We start from the raw sequence: 20,581 nt of genomic DNA, 5'->3' as shown, positions 1-20,581 counted from the left end.
GGTCTGGCACGATCGCCACGGTCTCCATTTTACCTCCTCGCTGGCGTAGCCGCCCGCGGGCATCTTGGCCACTTGCTGGTTGGTCACGTTTTGCAACATCACTTCAGCCTTTGGTGGCAGAGTCCTTCCCTAGGGATCCCTTTGTATCTCCTGGCAGTCATTGCCTCCTTCTCTAGGCCTGCCGAGCTTCTCAAGCATCCTCTTAGCAGCTTTGGCACTGGCTTCTTGGAAGGAGTTACGTTTCACTGTCGCGTGCTGTTGCCACAGAGCCTTCTTTCCTTCGGCATCGCCAGCCTCTGGCTCATCTTGCTCTAGGAATCTTGGGCCCATTGCTGGGCAGGTTCAGCTCGTGCCTGTGTTATGTCATTTCTGTCCATGTTCTGTAGTTTGTGTCCATCCTCTCCTGTGTCACAGGGCTTTGTTACGTCTCGGTGCTTTCTCGGCCTCGCTCTGGGCCGTAGCGGCAGCGGGGGTCTCTGCTCGCGTCCTTTCCCGGATCGGGCTCGTTCTGGCATCTTTACAGTTTTGCTTTTGGAGACCAGAAGAAGTACACAAGATGTTCTCATCCATCTTCCTTCTCACTTTTGGTAGTATCTTCTTTTCCTGGGCCATGGACTTCTCTATGAAGTGTGTTAGACCCTCCTCACTGTGGTAGTTCCATAGGTTCCATTGCCTCAAAGCATGTCAGGCTCAAGAATTTATCTTCTGGAGAGTTATCTCAAGTCCTCGTGTCATCTTTGCTTCTATTTGGTGTGCTTACACTTGGAGCTGCCCTGCCCTGGCACGCAGAGTCCTGGCTGGGTTGAACAGTTGTAAAACTTTGTGGTTCATCTCTTGTCTATGGGGTTTTGTGTAGAAAACTTATGGGCCTGGTGGATGGGGATAACTCTGAGCTGTCAGCTCCTTGTAGACTGCCTCATGTTGTCTTGCAGGTCCCCAAGGCCGATTCCGATCCCTGCAGTCACCGATGCTACCGCTTTTCCCACAATCTGCCCTTCCACGTCAGGGAGCAGCAGTTGGGAGATGTGTTGATGTGTCTTTGTCAGTGGAGTGTTGTGAGTAAGGGCTGCAGTCAGTGTGTGAGCTGAAGAAGGGGTGTCTGTCTGTGAGAGTGTGTGTCTGTCTGTGTGTGCGTGTGTCAGTCTGTGAGAGAGTGTGTGTTGACTGGTTCTAACCTTGTGTGTGTGATTTTTGCCTTTCAGGTTTTTCAACTAATTTTTAACTTTATAATAAGAAAACAGCCAGCTGTGAGCTTTTGTTTTCCCCCATCTGGGTTTTGTTTTTCCTTGGTCCCATCCTGTCTTTGAGGCGATGTTCATCGCTGAGGTTTGGGTGCAGCCAAACAAAGAGCCTCCCTCACAGGGTGGAGAGTACACAGTGGAGGTTAGGAATACAGGGAAAAGGTGCACCAGCCCTTACACCACCCCTAACAGCACCATTTTTCCCCTACCATCAGCACAGTGCAGTAACCCTGGTGCTGCCTTTTCCTGGTCTTAAAATCAAGAGTCAGACATGGTTAGAAGGGGAAAAGGGATTTCACCTTGGTATTTATTGTAAGGATCCTTAGGTGCACACGTTCAGGTCATATGCATCGAGATGCACCCCCCCGAGTCTGTCTTTTTTCCCCCCAACATCGGGTATAACATTATAGGTTTTACTAATTAGCAGATCTGTCAAAGATTCCCCAATGAGAGGCTCAAGTGAGCCCCCCTCCCCAAGGAACCTTCCCCTGGATGGTTCTATCTTGGTTTATAGAATGTGTTCTGGAGAGGTCCTTGGGGTCTGGGGCACACTGATCCCTGGCTACAAAGCTTCTAAAATGTTGAGTCTCTCAGCTTGACAAACAAGTCCAAGAATGTAGGCAAAAAGCACTAGGAATACAGAAGTTGTAAAAAGGTATAACAGGGGTATAAAAGAAAAGGCAAAAATCTTCATGGCATCATTTCCCCCCTTTTAGAGACTAACAAAACTCTATCGTGTCTAGTCTCTACTCTACTCTATTCTTTACCCGCAGAACCGGTTTACACAACCAGCTGCTCCACAGGAAATTACACAGATAATAACTACAATGACAGCTATTATGAATATTTCTTTTACCCAGGGCCAGTTTGGTAACCATGAGGTAAGGGTATCAAAAATACGATCAAATTTTAAGGTGTTATTTCTAGAAGCCACTTCATGTAGAATTTGAGTTCCCTCCCAACTTTCATCCAAATCTTTGTTAATTCTTCCACTTTGGTCCACATAAGAACAACACGAGGTATTGACAATAGCACATACCCCTCCTTGTGCAGCAAGTATGAAATTGAGAGCTATCCTGTTTTGCATAACTGCAGGGGACAGACTGTCAACTTGCTCCTGTAAGGCTGAAATTGCAGCTGCAGTGTGCTGCTCAATCCATTCAATGGCAGCTGAGATGTTTACAATTGCTCTCTCCAGTGCAACTACTCCATAAGCGGGTACAAGGGCTCTGATTATGCTATGAAAATGTGTGGGGCGTTCAATGAGGGGATTAAGAGATCTTTTTCTCCTCTCATTTGGTTTTTCAAGATGGTCAAATATTGTTATATTTGGGACCACAGCCCCGATAGCACAAGCCTGGTCTTTGTTCACGGGCATAACTTTCCAGGCCTTATCACCCCATATCCAATACAACCCCGTCCCAAAGGGCTGAGCCAGTCTCCACCCTGTCACTTTCATCTTTGCTGCAATTCTTGGGTCTGTTATTTCCTGAAATGGATCTGATGACAATATGAAGGAAGAACAGCTTTTCCTGTGGCGTTTACAACTGCACAAGGAACCTTATAGTTTGCACGCTCCACCAGGCCACTCAGGGTACTGGGGGGCAGAAGGGTGCTATTAATTGGTTCCCACGTTTCCGTGCGGTTCTCTTCCCTTAAAATGCCAATCAATGGCCAGTGACCCTTCCCATCTAGGGGTGGTAACTGAGTACAGCTCCAGCAATCGCTCTTACTAAGGATTTTGGACACGTTTTGGACCACAGTCTTATGCAAATCATGGGGTGAACCTTGAACCATGGTTACCAGTTGGGCAAACAGCAAACATGTAAAAAACAGTTTAAACTGGATCAGTCTCTGTCTTCTTGGTGATTTTGGGAGCAGAAGCTTTCTTCACCCTGGAGTAGTGAATCCAGGGTCCCTTGCCAGCAACCTTGACCGCAGTAGAAGTGGTCAGCAAAACCTGGAAAGGTCCCCCTGCTTGCAAGGGGTTGATGTCCCAGCACTTGATGTAGACCCAGTCTCCAGGCTGGAATGGATGAGCAGCTGTGTCCAATCCTATTGGTTTGGAGAACACAACGAATCTCTGGAGCTTCTGCAAAGTGGAACTCAGAGCCATTAAATATTTCTGCAAATCATTTTTACCTCTCCTATGAACTTCCCCCGTGCTATGTGGAACCTGGTATGGCCTGCCATATAATATTTCATAGGGACTGATGTTGTCCCTTTGCCTTGGCTGTATGCAGACCCTCAGCAAGGCTAGAGGCAGGGCTTGAACCCACGTCATGGATGTCTCTTGACAAATCTTGCACATCTGGGTTTTGAGGGTCCCATTCATGCGTTCAACTTTGCCACTTGCCTGGGGTCTGTATGGTGTGTGCAGGTCCCAGGTAAGTCCCAGAATCCTGCTAACTTCCCCAACCACTGTTGCAACAAAATGTGGTCCCCTATCCGATGACATTCCCAAAGGAACCCCAAATCTTGGTATTATATGGTCGAGCAAAGCTTTCACTCCTTCTTTTGCGGTGTTGGTGCGACAGGGGAAAGGCTCAGGCCATCCACTGAAGGTGTCAACCAGTACCAGTATATACCTGCATCCCTCTTTGTGTGGCATCTCAGCAAAATCTATTTGCCAATAACCTCCCGGGAGCTCTCCTGTCTTTATCACTCCTAACACAACTCTCTTGCTTGTGTCAGGGTTGTTTTTACAGCAGGTTTCACACTTGTTTGTTACAGATTGTACAATATCAGTCATTCCTCTTGATGCCTTTTTCCTGGTCTTAAAATCAAGAGGCATACACGGTTAGAAGGGGAAAAGGGATTTTACCTTGGTATTTATTCTTAAGGATCCTTAGGTGTACACGTCCAGGTCATATGCATCGAGATGCACCCCACCAAGTCTTTCCCTGTGTCTCTGTGTCTCTCCTCCTCTCTTCTCCCGTGTGTATGGCCCCAACATCGGGTATAACATTATAGGTTTTACTAATTAGCATATCTATCAAAGATTCCCCAATGAGAGGCTCAAGTGAGCCCCCCTCCCCAAGGAACCTTCCCCTGGATGGTTCTATCTTGGTTTACAGAATGTGTTCTGGAGAGGACCTTGGGGTCTGGGGCACACTGATCCCTAGCTACGAAGCTTCTAAAATGTTTAGTCTCTTAGCTTGACAAACAAGTCCAAGAATGTAGGCAAAAAGCATTAGGAATACAGAAGTTGTAAAAAGGTATAACAGGGGTATAAAAGAAAGGGCAAAAATCTTCATGGCATCATTTCCCCCCTTTTAGAGACTAACAAAACTCTATCGTGTCTAGTCTCTACTCTACTCTATTTTTTACCCACAGAACCGGTTTACACAACCAGCTGCTCCACAGGAAATTACACAGATAATAACTACAATGACAGCTATTATGAATATTTCTTTTACCCAGGCCCAGTTTGGTAACCACGAGGTAAGGGTATCAAAAATATGATCAAATTTTAAGGTGTTATTTCTAGAAGCCACTTCATGTAGAATTTGAGTTCCTTCCAAATTTCATCCAAATCTTTCTTAATTCTTCTATTAATATGCCAATCAATGGCCAGTGACCCTTCCCATCTAGGGGTGGTAACTGAGTACAGATCCAGCAATCGCTCTTGCTAAGAATTTTGGACATATTTTGGACCACAATCTTATGCAAATCATGGGGTGAACCCTGAATCATGGTTACCAGTTGGGCAAACAGCAAACATGTAAAAAACAGTTTAAACTGGATCAGTCTCTGTCTTCTTGGTGATTTTGGGAGCAGAAGCTTTCTTCACCCTGGAGTAGTGAATCCAGGGTCCCTTGCCAGCAACCTTGACCGCAGTAGAAGTGGTCAGCAAAACTTGGAATGGTCCCTTCCACTTGGCTTGCAAGGGGTCGCTGTCCCAGCACTTGATGTAGACCCAGTCTCCAGGCTGGAATGGATGAGCAGCTGTGTCCAATCCTATTGGTTTGGAGAACACAACGAATCTCTGGAGCTTCTGCAAAGTGGAACTCAGAGCCATTAAATATTTCTGCAAATCATTTTTACCTCTCCTATGAACTTCCCCCGTGCTATGTGGAACCTGGTATGGCCTGCCATATAATATTTCATAGGGACTGATGTTGTCCCTTTGCCTTGGCTGTATGCAGACCCTCAGCAAGGCTAGAGGCAGGGCTTGAACCCACGTCATGGATGTCTCTTGACAAATCTTGCAAATCTGGGTTTTGAGGGTCCCGTTCATGCCTTCAACTTTGCCACTTGCCTGGGGTCTGTATGGTGTGTGCAGGTCCCAGGTAAGTCCCAGAATCCTGCTAACTTCCCCAACCACTGTTGCAACAAAATGTGGTCCCCTATCCGATGACATTCCCAAAGGAACCCCAAATCTTGGTATTATATGGTCGAGCAAAGCTTTCACTCCTTCTTTTGCGGTGTTGGTGCGACAGGGGAAAGGCTCAGGCCATCCACTGAAGGTGTCAACCAGTACCAGTATATACCTGCATCCCTCTTTGTGTGGCATCTCAGCAAAATCTATTTGCCAATAACCTCCCGGGAGCTCTCCTGTCTTTATCACTCCTAACACAACTCTCTTGCTTGTGTCAGGGTTGTTTTTACAGCAGGTTTCACACGTGTTTGTTACAGATTGTACAATGTCAGTCATTCCTCTCCCTATCACTACTTTCCTTAAGTGTTTTAAAAGATTTTCTGTTCCCCAGTGGCTAATTTCATGCTCTCGTTGGGCTATTTCCCGAAGGATCAGGGGTGGAACTACGACTTGTCCTACTGGGGTAACAGCCCACCCACCTTCTTTGATTTCAGCCTTAAGGAACTTAATTAATTTGTGATCCCTCTGATCGTCTTTTGGGGTAAATGATGACAAATCTATCTCTTTCTGTGGTACCACTGCAAACCCTCAGTGCAGCACAGCTCAGTAACCCTGGTGCTGGGATAACCCTGGAACCCTCAGAGGAGGACAAGGCCCACACCAAAAAGGTGGGGATGACATCTGCAGGCAGGAGAGCGACAGGTACGGGTTGGGGGCTGGGGCGTGTAGAGCAGGAGTGAGGGGTTCCAGGCAGCAATAGCAGGGAGGGGTATAAAGTAGAGGGGGTTAAAAGTTAGGGGATAAAGGGACACAAGTCAGGGCAGGGGTTGGGGGGTCAGGGAGTCAAAGGTCAAAGTCCAGGGGTCAAAGGTCAAGGTGATCAAGGTCAAAGCACAGAGGTCACGTGTAGAAGGTTGGGGTAAAGGTCACAGGGCTCAGGGGGTCAAAGGTGATGTGGTCAGGTGTCATGGGTCAAAAGCAAGGGTCAAAGGGCAAAGGTTGGGGTTAAAGGTCAGGGCTCAAGGTGTAAAGGTGGATGGTCGAGAGTCAGGGATCAAAGGTCAGGGGTCAGGGTTGAAAGGTCGGCTAGTCAAGGAATGGGTCAAGGGGTCAAAGGTCAAGGCTCAGGATTAGAGGTTCCAGCATGATTTTCCATGGTGGTTCCCAGTGTGGGGACACGGGGTGTGGGGTCAGTGGTGCCGGGGGCGGGCAGGAGCCCCGTGGGCAGTGGCCGGCAGCGGCGGGGACGCCTCCGTACGGTCGCGCCCCTCCACTGCCAGCAGAAGCCCCCCCGCGCCGTGCGGTGCCCGGCCGCACTCCTTGCCCTCCCCGCCGCTGCCTTCCCGCACTCCCACCGCACCCCCTGCTCCCCTCCAGCCCAGGGAAATGCAGGAAAACACAAAATCATCGAGGTGGAACAGTCACCGGAGCTGCCCGAGCCATCCCCCCGCCTGAAGGCGGCAGCTGCCCAGAGCCAGGGGCACCCAGCAGGATGCAGCTCCTCTTTCCCAGGAGCTGGAGGCAGGGTTTCCCAGGCAGGGGGAGCAGGGAGAATTTCAGCTCCCAGCAGCTCTCTGTGAGTGCTGCATGGACTCTGGGCTGAGCCAGGTGGGAGGTGTGGGTGGTGTTCATGTTCCCAGGAGCTGCTCAAATCCACCTTAAACTCCTGGAATGGTCTGTGCTGGCAAGAACCTTACAGACCATCCTGTTCAGCCCCTTGCCATGGTCAGGGACACCTTCCTGGGGTGTCTGTGCCAGAGTGGTGGAATGGGCAGGACTTTCTCCCTGAGCCCAGTCCCGGGCAAGATTGGGGTTCCCATGGGAAGAAGCCTGTGAGCTGCATTTCCGGAGCTGGGAGCCTCCATGCCTGGGAGTGTTTCCAGTACTGCTCTTTGGCTTTTTCCATAACTGGGCATGATGTTTCTCCCCAGAGCAAGGTGGTTTTCCCTGGATTGTTGGGGTTACACTGTTACAATCCGGTTTAGAGCCAGGAAAGTAAAGTAAGCTGAGTCTCTGAGCATAAACCGGAAAGAACCTGGAAGGTTCAAAATATCCCCAGAAATGAGATTAAAACCAAACGAGGTTATATGTTGTTGCCAAAAAATGGATGTATTTTATTTGATAGTAAAAGAGGCAAAGAAAAGGGAAGAGAAAAGAAAGAGAGAAGTGTGCGTGGGGGGTGGGGGAACAGGGAGAGGTGACGGGGGTAGGTGGAAGCCCATCACCCCTCTGAGGGTGCCAACGACGTCTCGTTGCTCCCCTCCATCCGCTCCGCTGCTGGTGAGGGTCCCCCGTGGGCGCCGTGGCCATCCCGCTCCATGCTGCCGCAGCCGAAGGGTGCAGAATTCCGTGGGTTAATGCACACTTTGGGCCAGGCGGGAACGCCCACGTGCCTCTCTTGCAGGGGCCGGCTTGACACTGTCCCTTGCAACACTGAGGGTCTGTTGCATCATCTCTGGTGCTCTGCTGCAGGGTCTGGGGGCCCTGTGCTGGGCCATGTCACCCCTTCTGCTGTGGATGAGCTTCCTCCCCCCGGTGAGGACCCCGCAGCTGGGCTCTGCACAGTGGAGGATGGGCGGTCACTGCGTCTGTGACCACAGGCTTTTCCAAGGTACCCAAAGCCTCTCCTCCCTCCACCCCTTGGTGCCAGGGTCTGTGTGAGCCTGGCAGCTGATCGCCCTGGGGCTGTGATCTCCACCTTGGAGGTGTTAAGCCCGTGCTCAGTGAATGTCCCCAGCCCTGAGTTGTTACTTGATCTTATCTTCATCAGCGAGCGGTGTCAGGCCTCAGGGCCCCATTCAGGGTGTTCCAGTCTTCTCTTCAGCTTTTATAATACAGTTTTAAAAGTCCTTTAAGAAAATGTTTAAGAGATGAAATATAATATTTCAGTCTCTGGCATACACACTGGCTGTTTGACAGCTCTGTTGTCTCTTTGTCCTGAATGGAGGAGCGAGGAACGGGGGATGCTCCCGACTGTCCCAGGGATGTGGGAACAGCCCAGTTCCAGTGAGGAATGTGACGCCCAGCTCGTGGCGTGTGCCCTGAGATGGTCTTTGCTGTTGTTTTGTCTTTAGAGCCTGTTGGAGTGCTGGCCTGGATTTGGGAGGAGCCAGGTAGCCTGGAGCAGTGAGGTTTTTCCTGTCAGAAATCCATGCTGGGGATGTTTTCCCTGGCTGTCCCAAGGGGAAGGAACAACTCTGGAGTTTTTGCAGCCACAGGCTGGGGATGCATCCCCTGAAAACCAGTTCAGGATCGTTCATCTGACTCTGCCCCTGACCTGTGGCTTCCAGGGAGCCTTCTGGATATTCTCAGGAAAGAGATATTCCTTTCTGGATATTCTCAGGAGAGGATATTCCAGCACCTGCTTTTTAAGCCAGGAATTCCAAACCCAGTAAGTCGGTCACATTCTATGGGAGCTGCCCCAATGGTGGGATGGCAGAGGGCACACCCCACGCTGCTGTTTGGGACATTCCTGACTGGAACGGGAGCCAGCTGGGCATTTTGGAGCGCTGAGACCACAAGGGCAGCCTTGAGTGGCATTCCCAGGCAATGCTGAGGCATCCCATGGCTGTGGCACGTGGCAACACATGCCTGATGTGGAGCAGAGAGAGGAAGGGAGAAATTCTGAGCTGATGGGAGGAATGGAATGGGTCTTTCCAGAATGGAATTGGTATAGGTGCTGATGGGATCATGGAATCATGGGGTGGCTTGGAAGGGACACAAAGACCCTCTGGGCTCTGTTATCCCATCCCATGGCAAAGAACACATCCAAAACTGCCTCCTCACCCTCATGGAATGGCAGTGGGCGTTGGGAGCTCTGGCAGGAGCACCTGGAGACCAGGTAAGAATAGCAATGGCATTGTTTTGGCTGCTGCTGGATGTGGTTTTCTCTTTTCAAGATGTTCCTCTGATTGATGTTTTCACAGGAGCTTTCTAGGCCTCATTTGAGGATAATTCCAAGAATTTGGAAGTAGTTGGAAAAGAGTGAGGAAAGAAGGTGAACCTGATCCATTTCTAGTAATTCTGAACTTCTCTTGCAGCACCGTTCTGGGGGAAAGCTGGTGAAAGGATAAAGATACAGAGGAACAAGTGTTGTAAACCCCCCTGCCTCCCTGACAGAGCAAACCTTTCTGCAATCCCAGTAAATCTCTTGGAAAATCTGTGGGATCATAAGGTTTCCCAGGAAAGGAAAAGTAAGGACAGAGATGAGGAAAGAGGCTTCCAATTAATGATTTGATGGACGTAGGAATGATTCTTGTATGTTTGATGCACCCCTTTTTATTCCTGGGATAATTTAAAATGATTTCTTTAAAAAATAATTTAAATTTGGGAATTCAAATTAGAGAGGAAACGATGCAAAATAAATGCAGGGAGAGATCACAGAATCATCCTGGAATGGCAGAATAGTTTGGGTGGGAAGGGACCTTAAGGATCACCTCATTCCATCCAGAGGGTGCTCCAAGCTGTGACCAGCCTGGCCTTGAACACTTCCAGGGATGGGGCAGCCACGATTTCCCTGGGTTTACGGGCACAAGAGGGAATTTCCAGCAGGAACTGAGGGGTTTCCCTTGCTCTGCCTGGCCCTAGCAGGGCTTTGGGAGGCAGAGGGTGTGGGAACAGGAGCTTTGTCCACTGCCTTGGGGGAGTCTCTGATGTCCCAAAAGCCAGCAGAGCAAGTGGTTGTGGTTTAACATCCCATTCAAAGGAGATGCCAGGCCAGGAACGGGAATGGGCTGCAGAGCAGGGATGGTGCCCAGCAGAGGGGTGACTGTCCAGGGGGTCCCAGCAGTCCATCCCTGCTGCCCAGGTTTGGGATGAGCAGGCTGGTGAGTGTCCCTGTGCTTGCTCTGCAGGATGAGGAAGCCAGGCCTGCTGAGGAGGAAGATGAGGAGGTGTGGGAGAATGGAGACAGCGGCCACCAAAGGCTGGGGAAGGCACAGATCCAGGTAGGAGACGTTGCCTTGCGAGGAGAGGGACTTGTCTGTCCCGTTGGAATTTGGGGCGTGAGGCCAGTGGAACAAAGGGTTTGATTCCATTTTCTTGCTCAGATTTTCACGTGCCTTAAGAGAGCTTTGTGAAAATGTCATTATCCCTGATTGAGTCTCTGAAAAACAGGGATTGAAGCTTTCAGAAGGGGCCCAACCCTGCCTGCATGTATCCAAGTGCAGCCCCCCCTCCCTGTTTTTGTGTACAGCTGGGATGAGACCTCAGCTGCTGTTACTTGCCAGCTCACAAGTTGTGTAGCTCAGAGCCTCAGCCATGAAGGGCCAGGCTGTGTTTAAAACAGCCCAAGGTGCCAGAGAGCTGGAGTAATTTCCTAGCAGGTAACTTGACTTGGAAGCTGCATTCTAAAATTTGTCCACATTTATTTTATGTCCCACATGGAGACACCTAAAGAAGCAGAGGTGGGGTGTTCCTAAGAAAAGAACATCCAACTTCTTTGGTGGTAGAGGGCTTAAAATTAAAGTCTGAGTGGAGGTGCCTTTAGGACACTTCCATTCCAGTATCTGAATGGAATTTAAATGAAGTATCCAAATCCTGACAAGCTTGTATGAACTCCAAAGCCTCTGCAAGTGTTTCACAGCCAGGGAAGGAGATAAGAGTCTGGAGTCTCTCCCCAAAACCTGGCTGCTGGTTTGTTTGGCCAGGCCTAGGAATAATTGTGTATTCCCTGGGGCTGTCCTTCTGGGGAGAGGTTTACTTATGTGCCCTGGGTTTGTTCAGTGCATCTTCAAAGTGATGGAAACTGATTTCATTGAAATGCCTGGGCTGCCAAATGTTTTCCCCAGGCAGAGCTCGGAGCCAGCCCAGTGGGAAGGGGTTTAATGCCCATTTTCCTGCTCCCTTGGGCAGCAGCACTGGAGCACTCGCACCCAACCGTGCCCGAGGTGCCGAGTACTGGCAGGAGGCAAAGCCAGGGACTGGGCAGGAGGAGCTTGCAGTGCTCCTGGAAGCGCAGACCTGGAGCCGTGGGTTAGAACTGCCAGGAGCTGCTGCCTCACTCCAACCTCGTTTAAAGCTCAGCATCCCTCCTGCTCCCTTGGAATGATTGTTGCTTCTGTTGTTGCTCTTTCCCAATACATTGTGATTATTATTGTAAATTCCCACTCCCTTTCTTCCATAGCCCTTTGCTTCCCAGAGGTGGTGCTTTAGGCAGGCCCCTGCAGCCTGGGAAGGGGCTTTTGGCTCCAGACTCATTCCCAGTCCCCATGAGCAGCTGGAGCTGTGCTGTCCCCAGCAGGTGCCTTTCCTTCCTTCCCTGCTGCACTTTGGCTTTTTGAGGGCTCTCTGGGGGGCTGAGGGAGAAGTTCTTTGTCATTCCAGGGCAGCATAAGCCCTGATCCCACTAAAAGCAGCAGGAATCATTTCATCCTTGTTTTTGGATGCACCTTTGGTGTTTTCTCTCTTTTGCTGACACTGTGTGGTGAAGCAGCAGCTCCCTGGAATAATTTTGATTTGTGAAACAATGAATTCCCTGCTGGAATCCCAGTCCCAGCCCCCCAGATCCATGTGCAGTTTAAGGCCTTACACCCTGACCAGGACAAGTTCCTGTCCTTAGACATGGAAAACGGGAAAACTCAGACTGGATTGGAGCCAGCATCCAGAATGGGGAGAGTGAGGCAGCGTGCTTGGCCCAGGCTGGGGCTGGTACAGGGGGTGTTCCCCGTAGGATGACACCCGTGTGGAGCAGATCCTTCTCTTCCTTTGTCCAAAGTCCCATGGCAAAGGAGTGAAGAACCCACAAGTGGGGCCTGGAAGAAAAATGGTTCTGTTAAAATTAGGCAAAGAATGCACTAAGAAAAAATGGACATCCTTTTTATGTATGAAAGAAAGTAGGGAAAAACGTTGAAAAAGAGCTCTTTTATTTGGTGCTACCTCTCATTTGTTATGGATAAAACCCTCTAGTGAGCAATCAGAACAGGAGTGGGAAAGCCAGCAGCCTTTGACTTCCACAGTGCACTTAATTTCCATGCTTAATTTCAACAATTTCTTCTCTCTCTCAGGACAGGAAAACCCACTTAACTTGTCCCATCTTTGCCAAAAGCTTTGGTGTTTGAGCAGCCAAACCCAATGGGCTCTGGCCCCACCAGCCTGTACTGGAGGGCCCCTGGTCCTGCCTGTAGTGTGGGATGAATCCCCAATTGTCCCCAGAGGGGGCTGCCCTGGTCCCTGCAGTGCCCAGCACCTGAGACACAGAGAGAGCCCTGTCCACAGGGGCTCCTTGTCAGGAATGTGGCAGCAGCCCCAGGAGCAGGCTGGAGGTGAGAACTGGGGCTGTGTTTGAGACTGACCAGCTCAGCTCAGTGTTTACCTGTGGGGGAGTTTGGCCCCCCACGCTGAGTTGAAGCGGGATCAGGGTGACAGATGCTGCATTTTGGGCACCCTGAGAGTTTCTCTCCCCCTTGGAGATTTCCTGCGGGGATGGGGCAGGGCAGGGAGCAGAATTAACCCTGCACCTCCCGTGGGCACTGCTGGCCTTTGTCTCTCTGTTGTGCCATCAGCCTGTGGGAATTTGCTGCTGCCGCTGCCACCCCACCTGGGGGTGCGTGCTCCTGGCAGCCCTTCCCAGCCCCACACCCGAGCTCCAGCGCTGCCTCCAGGCTGGGTTGGGAGAGTTTGCTGGGAATGTGCCTCATCCCTGGGAGTATCCTTTCCTTCCAGAGTGGATGGACAGAGCTGCTGGGCTTGTCAGCTTCAGAGTTTGCTTGCAAAAGTCACTGCAGGGAAGAATGACAAGGAGGTTTGTCAGAGTGGTGCTGTCAGACCCCACCTGCCAGTCTGGGCTTTGGGTTGGAGGTTGTTGTGTATTGGCCCTGCAGGGAATCAATGTCCCCTTCCCACCTCAGCCCAGCAGATCCCAAGGGCTCTTCCTGGAGTACTTACTCTTTGCTTCCCTTTGGGATAACTTAATCTGCACCCTTCCATGAGCAATTCCTTGGCTTCTCCTGGAGAAAACCCCACGGCAGAGGCAGTCTGCAAAGGAGCCCAGAGCTGTGCTTGGAGCAGAGAGTGCTGAGAGCTGCGTGTGCCTCTGCTGCCCCAGGCTGGCAATATCCCCATGGCACAGACTGGGCAAATGGGATTAGAGGGAGCACAAGCCCTTCCTGGAAGAGGTTTTCTCCTGTGCAGATCAGGCACAGGGCAGGAAGGGAACTTTGGAGATCAGCTGCTTTCCCCCAGAAAGCATCACTCCCACCAGCATGGATGACATGACCTGTGCCTACTGCTCACCATGCACCCGGCCAGAATCAAGAGCAAAGGTGGGTTTGAGCACTTGAAATAACTTTGGAAGAGAAGAAATCACCTTTTGCTGCTTCTTTCTTTCTTGCAGATGCTGGGATTGCCTCTGTGGACATGTGCTGAGCTCTCCCTGCAGGGAACTGTCAGGCCTTAACAGCTGTGAGGTTGTGTTCTTCTCAGTGGAAAGAATTATTAATTAATTAATTGCAGAAATGTTTTCTGAACCTTTCCCCTTTCCTGGTAGATCTTCTCTCTCTGCCTCTGAATTTACAGCTGTTCCCTGGTGTCATTGGCCCTGCCTGAATTCCTTGCAGCTCCTCACTGGGAAAACCTGGGATAACTTCGAGGGGACAGAGGAGACATTTTTAGCTGAAAACCTGGGGTGACTGAGAGGGGACACAAGAATTGTTTGTGTAGGAAGATGGGAGGGGATGTCGAGGGGAGCGAGGTGGCATTTTTGAGGGAAAAGCTGAGGTGATGTTTAGGGGAGAGAACATTTTTGGGGCAGAAAAGAGTTAATATTGCACAGGAAGGAAAAATTGGGGGGTAAAATTTGATGTAATCTGTAGGGGACAGAATGAATATTTTGGAGCAAAAATGAGTAGTAGACAAATAAGGAAAATTTTGGAGGCAAAACTTGACAAAATCTCAAGAGTAGAGAATGAACACTTGGAGGGAAAAATGAGGTGATGAGTACTGAGCATGGGGGAAAATTTGGGGGCTAAATCTGAGCTAATCTCTAGGGGAGAGCATGAACACACTGAGGTAACATGAGGGAATCAGTTGTGGGCAGGTAGGGAAACTTGTGTAAAAATAATATTAAATAAGCTGTAGAAAGAACATTTTGAGGTAAAAATGAGGTAAGCAGTAGTAGACATGGAAAACTTTGGGGGTAAATCTTGATAGAAGCTACATGGTAGAAAGTAAATAAATATTGAAGGAAGAATGTGGGAATCAGTAGTGGACAGGTAGGGGAATTTTGGGGGGTCAAACTTGAAATAATCTAAAGGTTGAGAATGAATATTTTGAGGTAAAAATGAGGTAATAAGTTGTGGGCAGTTAAGGAAAATTTGGGGGTTAAGTTAAACTTGAGGTAATCTCTAGGGAGAGTGTGACCACTGACATGAACTGAGGCAGTCACTGGGGCTAGGCAAGGAAATTTGGGGTGTAAAACTTGGGAAGATCTGTAGGGCAGAGAATGAACATATTGAGGAAGCAATGAGGTGATCAGTAGTCAAGATGAGGTAGAATGTGGGGGGCAAACCCTGAGGTAATTATGTAGGAACCATAAGTGGTTTTGAGAAAAAATCTGACCTAATTTGTAGGGGGCAGAATGAACATTTTGGGGATAAGACAGACATAACCTGTGTGGTTTTGGTTTTAAAATCTAGTCAGTATGCAGGGGACAAAATAGACATTTTGGTAATAAAATCCGAGTTCATCTGTAGAAGAAAGAACTCATGTTTTGAGGTAAAAAGGAGGTGATCAGAACTGGGCAGGTAGGGAAAACTGAGGGGGTAAAATGTGAGGTCATCTCTAGGAGAGAGCAGGAGCATCCTGAGGTAAACTGAGGGGATTGCTGTGGACAGGTGGGTAAATCTGGGGGGTAAAACTTGAGGGAATCTCCATGGTAGAAAATGAGTATTTTGAAGTAAAAATGAAGTACTCAGTGGTGGAGAGGTACAGAAAATTTTGGGGGTAGAATCTGAGGTGATCTGTAGCAGAGGGAATGCACTTGATGGGGTAAACTGAGGTAATCACTTATGGACAGGTAGGGAAGTTCGGAGGGGTAAAAATTGAAAGCATCTGTAGGGCAAAGAATGAAAAGATGGAGGTGGAAATGAGGAAAGAGGTAGTGGACAGGTGGGGAAAGTTCTGGGGGCAAATCTTGTGGTAATCTCCAGAGCAGAGAAAGAATGCTTCCTTGTAAAAAATGAGGAACTCAGAAGGAGACAGATGGGGACATTTTGGGGGTAAAGTCTCAGGTAATCTCAAGGAGAGGGAAGGACTATTTGGAGGTCAACTCAGCACTCACTGTGTCCTCCTTCTTTGGCAGCAGCTGGCAGGGAAGGGAGAAGAGGCCTCGGGCTGGAGAGGGGCAGGAGAAAGGCACTGTGGGCAAAGGCACCTCCCTGGCATCCCCAGGGCACCTGTGGGGAGCACAGTGGACACTTGGGGAGCAAAGGGAGGTGATGGCATTGTCCCTTTGGGGGATGCTGGCATTTAGATCATTCCATCCGTTTGCCTGCTGAAATTGCCCAGCCCAGGGGCTTTGGCTGCCAGGGCAGCACAGAGATTGTTCCCTGGGTGGTGCCCAGATTTGGGGTTTGGCTTTGCTAGTTCACATGAATTCTACCCCAAGCCCTGAATTCCCTGCTGAATTGCCACTGGAATAGCCTCCCAGTGCCTCCTGGAGCATGGATATTCCCATGCAGAGCTGCCTATTTAACACCAGCTGTGTCAGGAACCAGCAGAGCTTCCAGGGAAGCCCAGCAGGGTCAGGACAAGGACAGGTTCATGTTCCATAGAATTTGCTGTTTGTAACCCTCATCCCCCAGCCCCCCCATGTCCCTGGGGGCACCTGACAGAGTTCCCTGGAATTCAGCTGCCTGCACCCCCTGAGCCCGGGCTCCAGGTGATATTTTAAAGCAGGAGAAGGCGCTGGCTGGACGCACTCCCAGCCCCTGCTGAGGCAGCCCCTGTGCCCACGGGAGGACTTGTCTCCCTGCAGGAGCTGATTTCATTCCAGAGCCTCAGGAGTGGCCTCTGCAAGTTCTTTTCCCTCAGGAAAGGGATGCACATCCCTGCCTTCAGGGCACCAGCGGTGGGAGCCACCTGGGAAAGCTTTCCATCAGTTGTGCAGTTCCAGCTGGCTCCCCAAAAACTCCAAACTCAATCCAAAGAGATTTCTCTGACTCTGACCTTTCATTTGAAGGCATCTCTGAGGGCATTGCTTGGCATTTCATTGCTGTGGGGGAAGCTTGCCTTGGCTTTAACGCTGCTGAGGGATGATGGCCTCAGGCTGGAAGGGAAGGCATTTTGGGTGGCTGGGACATAGCTGGCAGGAGTGTGGGAGGTCAGCACTGGGAATTGCTGTCTGAGCCCCTCTGCAAACAGCCCGTGCTGACATTCCCCAGTGCCAGCTGTTCCTTGGGGCATTTTTGGGGTGTCAGTGGGGTCTGTCGGGGCTGAAGCATCTCCGGGTGCCTGTTCAGAGCAGCCCCTGGCCGAGGGGCCGCGGGCAGCCCTTTATCCATGTCCATCCCAGCGCTGCCCGGGCAGCCCAGTGCCCGTTCCCGGGACGTGTGTTTGGCACGCTGTGTGCCACAGGCAGGACACTGCAGGCACAGCTCCTCTCTGCAAATCCAAAGCACAAGAGCTGCTGCTTCCCTTCCTGGGCCTCCCGGCCTTCTCCCTCGTCCCGTTCCCTGCCAGCTGGGACACACGGAGGGAGCACCAAGGACCACTCCTGGCAGTGAGTGGGAGTTGCTGAGAGCTCTGTGCAGCTCTGGGCCACAAAAGCTGCCCCAGCCTCAGCAGCCCCTGGGATTTTGGGCTGTGAACACTCACCTGTGGGAAATGCCCCTCTGCAGGCAGGAGCAGCCCTGACACTCTCCAGAAGAACTTTGGCCATGGACCAAGTGAACCCTCAGGCCTTGCCTTGCTCATTTCTCCCTGGAAAGGGCCATGGAACGAGCACCTTGACAGCTGTTGGGTAAATCCTGGAAAGGGCAGGAAATCAGGGTTATGGGATGAGTTTTGTGTTGCCACACAACTAACTGATCACCTGTGTTGTTGCATGATCAGGGGCTGGGGTGTAAAGCAGCATTAGCATAAAAGAAGGAGCTGTATTTGCATAGGAATTACCTTGCTGGCACTTGGCATTCCCATCCCAGGCAGGACATTGCCAGGAGCTGAGATTGGCTTGGTTGGAGCAGTGTACTGAGAATGCCCAGGTGTGGGTTCAATCCCCAGAGGAGCCATTCACATAAGGGTTCGACTTGGTGGTCATTGTGTATCCCTTCCCACTCCGGATCTCTTGTACTCTGGAAATAAAGAATAAACAGTTTCCACTGGACTTTGAAACCCAGAGGTTTTTGCATTGGAGCGTGCAAACCCCAGAGAAAGTGGGGGAGAGGAAGGATAGTATTAGGTCTCACCCGGCAGGTATCGGATGAGCGGCTCAAGCAGCAGCGAGCCCCGGCGAGGCCCCGGTCCCGCAGCGGGCGCAGTCAGAGCAGGAGCGGCAGCAGCGGCCTCGGCGCCAGCGGCCGGCCCGGAGCGGCTCGTCCCGCTGCAGCCGCGCTCGTTGGGCGGGGCCGCGGCGGGCGGGAGGCCCCCGGGGGAGCGGCCCCGGGGCAGGGGGAGGCGGGCGCTGCTGTGCGCAGGGGGTGCGGCGGCCCCGGCAGCGCCGGGGCTGGGGGAGCTCCGCGTCCCCGCGGGGGCTGCGGGCGGGGCCGGGCCGGGAGCGCCGGCGCTCCGGTTGCGCCAGGGGGCGCCCCACAGGGCGGGCGGCGCTGAGGGAGCGGCGGCCTCGGGGGGTGCCGGGGCCGGCACGGGCGGTCCCCGCGGCCCGCCCGCTTCCAGGCGCGATCCAGCGGCTGCTGCGGGGAAGCGCCGCCCTCCCGGCGGGCCCGGCACCGGCACGGCCCCGGCTCCCCGCGGCCGCAGCGGGAGCGTAGCCGGAGCTCCGGCGGGACCCCGGCCCCGCGCTGGCCGCAGCCGGAGCGGCAGCGCCGGGCTCGGCCCCAGCGCCAATCCCGGAGCGGCTCTTGCCAGCCGCGGCGATCCCGATCCCTAATGCCATCCCCAATCCCACCTCAGTTCTCCGGCCCCGGCAGCCGCACCCCGCCCGCCGAGAGACAAGCGGCTCGGCCCGGGACCCCCAGCAGACACCGACAGGACCCAGCCCCGAATCCCCGGGCCCGGGTCCCGTTCCCACCTCAGCGCCTCGGGCTCGGCGCAGCGCCGGGAGCAGCCCCCGGTGCCGGGCTCCGCACAGCGCCCCGAACGACGGTCCCGCCGCAGCCCGGGATGAGCAGGATGAGCGTTCACCGCACAAAGCGGAGCGGGCGCGGACCCGCCGGCATTTACGGGCGCGGGCGGGGCGGGGCGGGGCCGGCACAGGTGTGGAGGGCGGGGTCCGCACAGGTGCGCGGGGCCCCAGCGCGGCTGCGCGGGGCGGGGCCGAGGGGATTTAAGCCTCGGGAATCGGCACCGCCCCCATTTGCTCCCTCGGCGCTCGGTGGGAGAGGCTGTAGCCGGGCCGGGCTCTGTATCTCTCTGTATTTCTTTTCCTTTATATTTGTCTTTACTTCTCTTCTCCTAACCCTCTCCGTTCTTCCCCCTCTGCCTCCCCGCCCCCACCCCCTACCCCCCCCCCCCTACCCCCCCCCCCTCTCCCCCCTAGCCCTCCCCTCCCTCCCCCCCGGCCCGGTCCCCCCCATCCCCCCTCCCTGTCCCCCTACACACCCCAACCCTGCCCTACCCCCCCACCCTCTCTCCCCTTCTCCACCGTTCCTTCCCCCCCCATCCCGGGTCCCCCCTGCCCCCTCACCCTGCTCCCCTTCCCCTCCCAATTCCCCCCACCTGCCCTCAATCCTCCCCCTCCGTCCCCCACCCTTCCTTCCCCCTCTACCTCCCCCTGTTCCTGTTCCCTCTTTCCCCTTCTGCACCTTGACCCCCCCCACCTGTGCTCCGTTCTCGTCCTCCCCCCCGTCCTTTCCTGTCCCCCCACCCCACCTCTCCCTGCACACCCCGAACCCCCCACCTGCGCTCCTTCTTTGACCCCCTCTGCTCCCTTATTCCCGTCCTCTGTCCCGTCTTTCCCCCGCAGCCGCGGGGCTCGGGGCGCCGGAGAATAAAGCCCAGAGGGCCGGAGCCCGGCGCCCCTGCCCTCGCTGGAGCCCCACACGGACCGGGCCCGTTCGGCGGGTCCCCCGTGCAGTACAAAAACAGCGCCGGGGCTCCGGCTTTCCACACATCACACTGGGGATCCCCTCCTCAGGAGGGGTTCCCGAGGGGGGTGGGTGGGTTTCGGGGAGGGGGGTATGTTGGGGTAGGGTGGGCCCCCTCCTCAGGAGGGGGTCCCGGGGGGAGTGGTGGGTTTCGGGGAGGGAGGTGGGTTGGGGTAGGGTGGGCCCCCTCCTGAGGAGGAGGTCCCGGGGAGGGTGGTGGGTTGGGGTGGGCCCCCTCCTCCGGAGGGGGTCCGGGGGGGTGGGTGGGGTGGGCCCCCTCCGGAGGAGGGGGTCCCGGGCGGGGGTCAGGGTGGGCCCCCTCCGGAGGAGGGGGTCCGGGGGAGGGGGTGGGGCGGAGGGGGGACTTTCCCCCCCTCCAGTCCCCGCCCCCTCTCCCGGACCCCCCCCTCCGGACGGGGCTCACCCCGGCCCCCCCCCCGGGCCCCCCCCCCCCGGACCGGGGCCCCGGGGGGGGGGGGGGGGGCGGGTGGGGTGGGGGGGAAGCAGAGGGGGTCACGTCACTCTGCGGCACGAACAGACATAGAGACCACAGGCCAAACCAACAGCCCCTCCCGCCCGGCCCCCCCACCCCACCCGCCCCCCCTCCCTCCCCCCGGGGCCCCGGTCCGGAGGAGGGGGTCCCGGGGAGGGGGCCGGGGCGAGCCCCGTCCGGAGGAGGGGGTCCGGGAGAGGGGGCGGGGACTGGTGGGGGGGAAAGTCCCCCCTCCGCCCCACCCCCTCCCCCGGACCCCCTCCTCCGGAGGGGGCCCACCCTGCCCCCCTCCCGGGACCCCCTCCTCCGGTGGGGGCCCACCCCACCC

General features: G+C 53.8%; 1 long non-coding RNA gene across 2 annotated transcripts; it reads right to left on the bottom strand.

Moving 5' to 3' along the window:
* Nucleotides 1-11,999: 11,999 nt before the first annotated feature.
* On the bottom strand, nt 12,000-19,005 carry LOC116445431. Of its 2 annotated transcripts, none has more exons than XR_004240776.1 (5): nt 18,746-19,005; nt 17,671-17,849; nt 17,374-17,525; nt 13,868-15,953; nt 12,000-13,280 (listed from the first exon to the last, which is right to left on the bottom strand). It is a non-coding gene; the product is annotated as an uncharacterized LOC116445431 (long non-coding RNA). The 2 variants fall into 2 exon arrangements; XR_004240775.1 differs by lacking the exon at nt 18,746-19,005 and adding an exon at nt 17,964-18,130.
* Nucleotides 19,006-20,581: the final 1,576 nt, after the last annotated feature.

The sequence above is a fragment of the Corvus moneduloides genome, chromosome 6 (assembly GCF_009650955.1).
Source record: "Corvus moneduloides isolate bCorMon1 chromosome 6, bCorMon1.pri, whole genome shotgun sequence".
Taxonomy (NCBI): Eukaryota; Metazoa; Chordata; class Aves; order Passeriformes; family Corvidae; genus Corvus; species Corvus moneduloides.
This window is presented reverse-complemented; position numbering and strand designations above follow the sequence as displayed.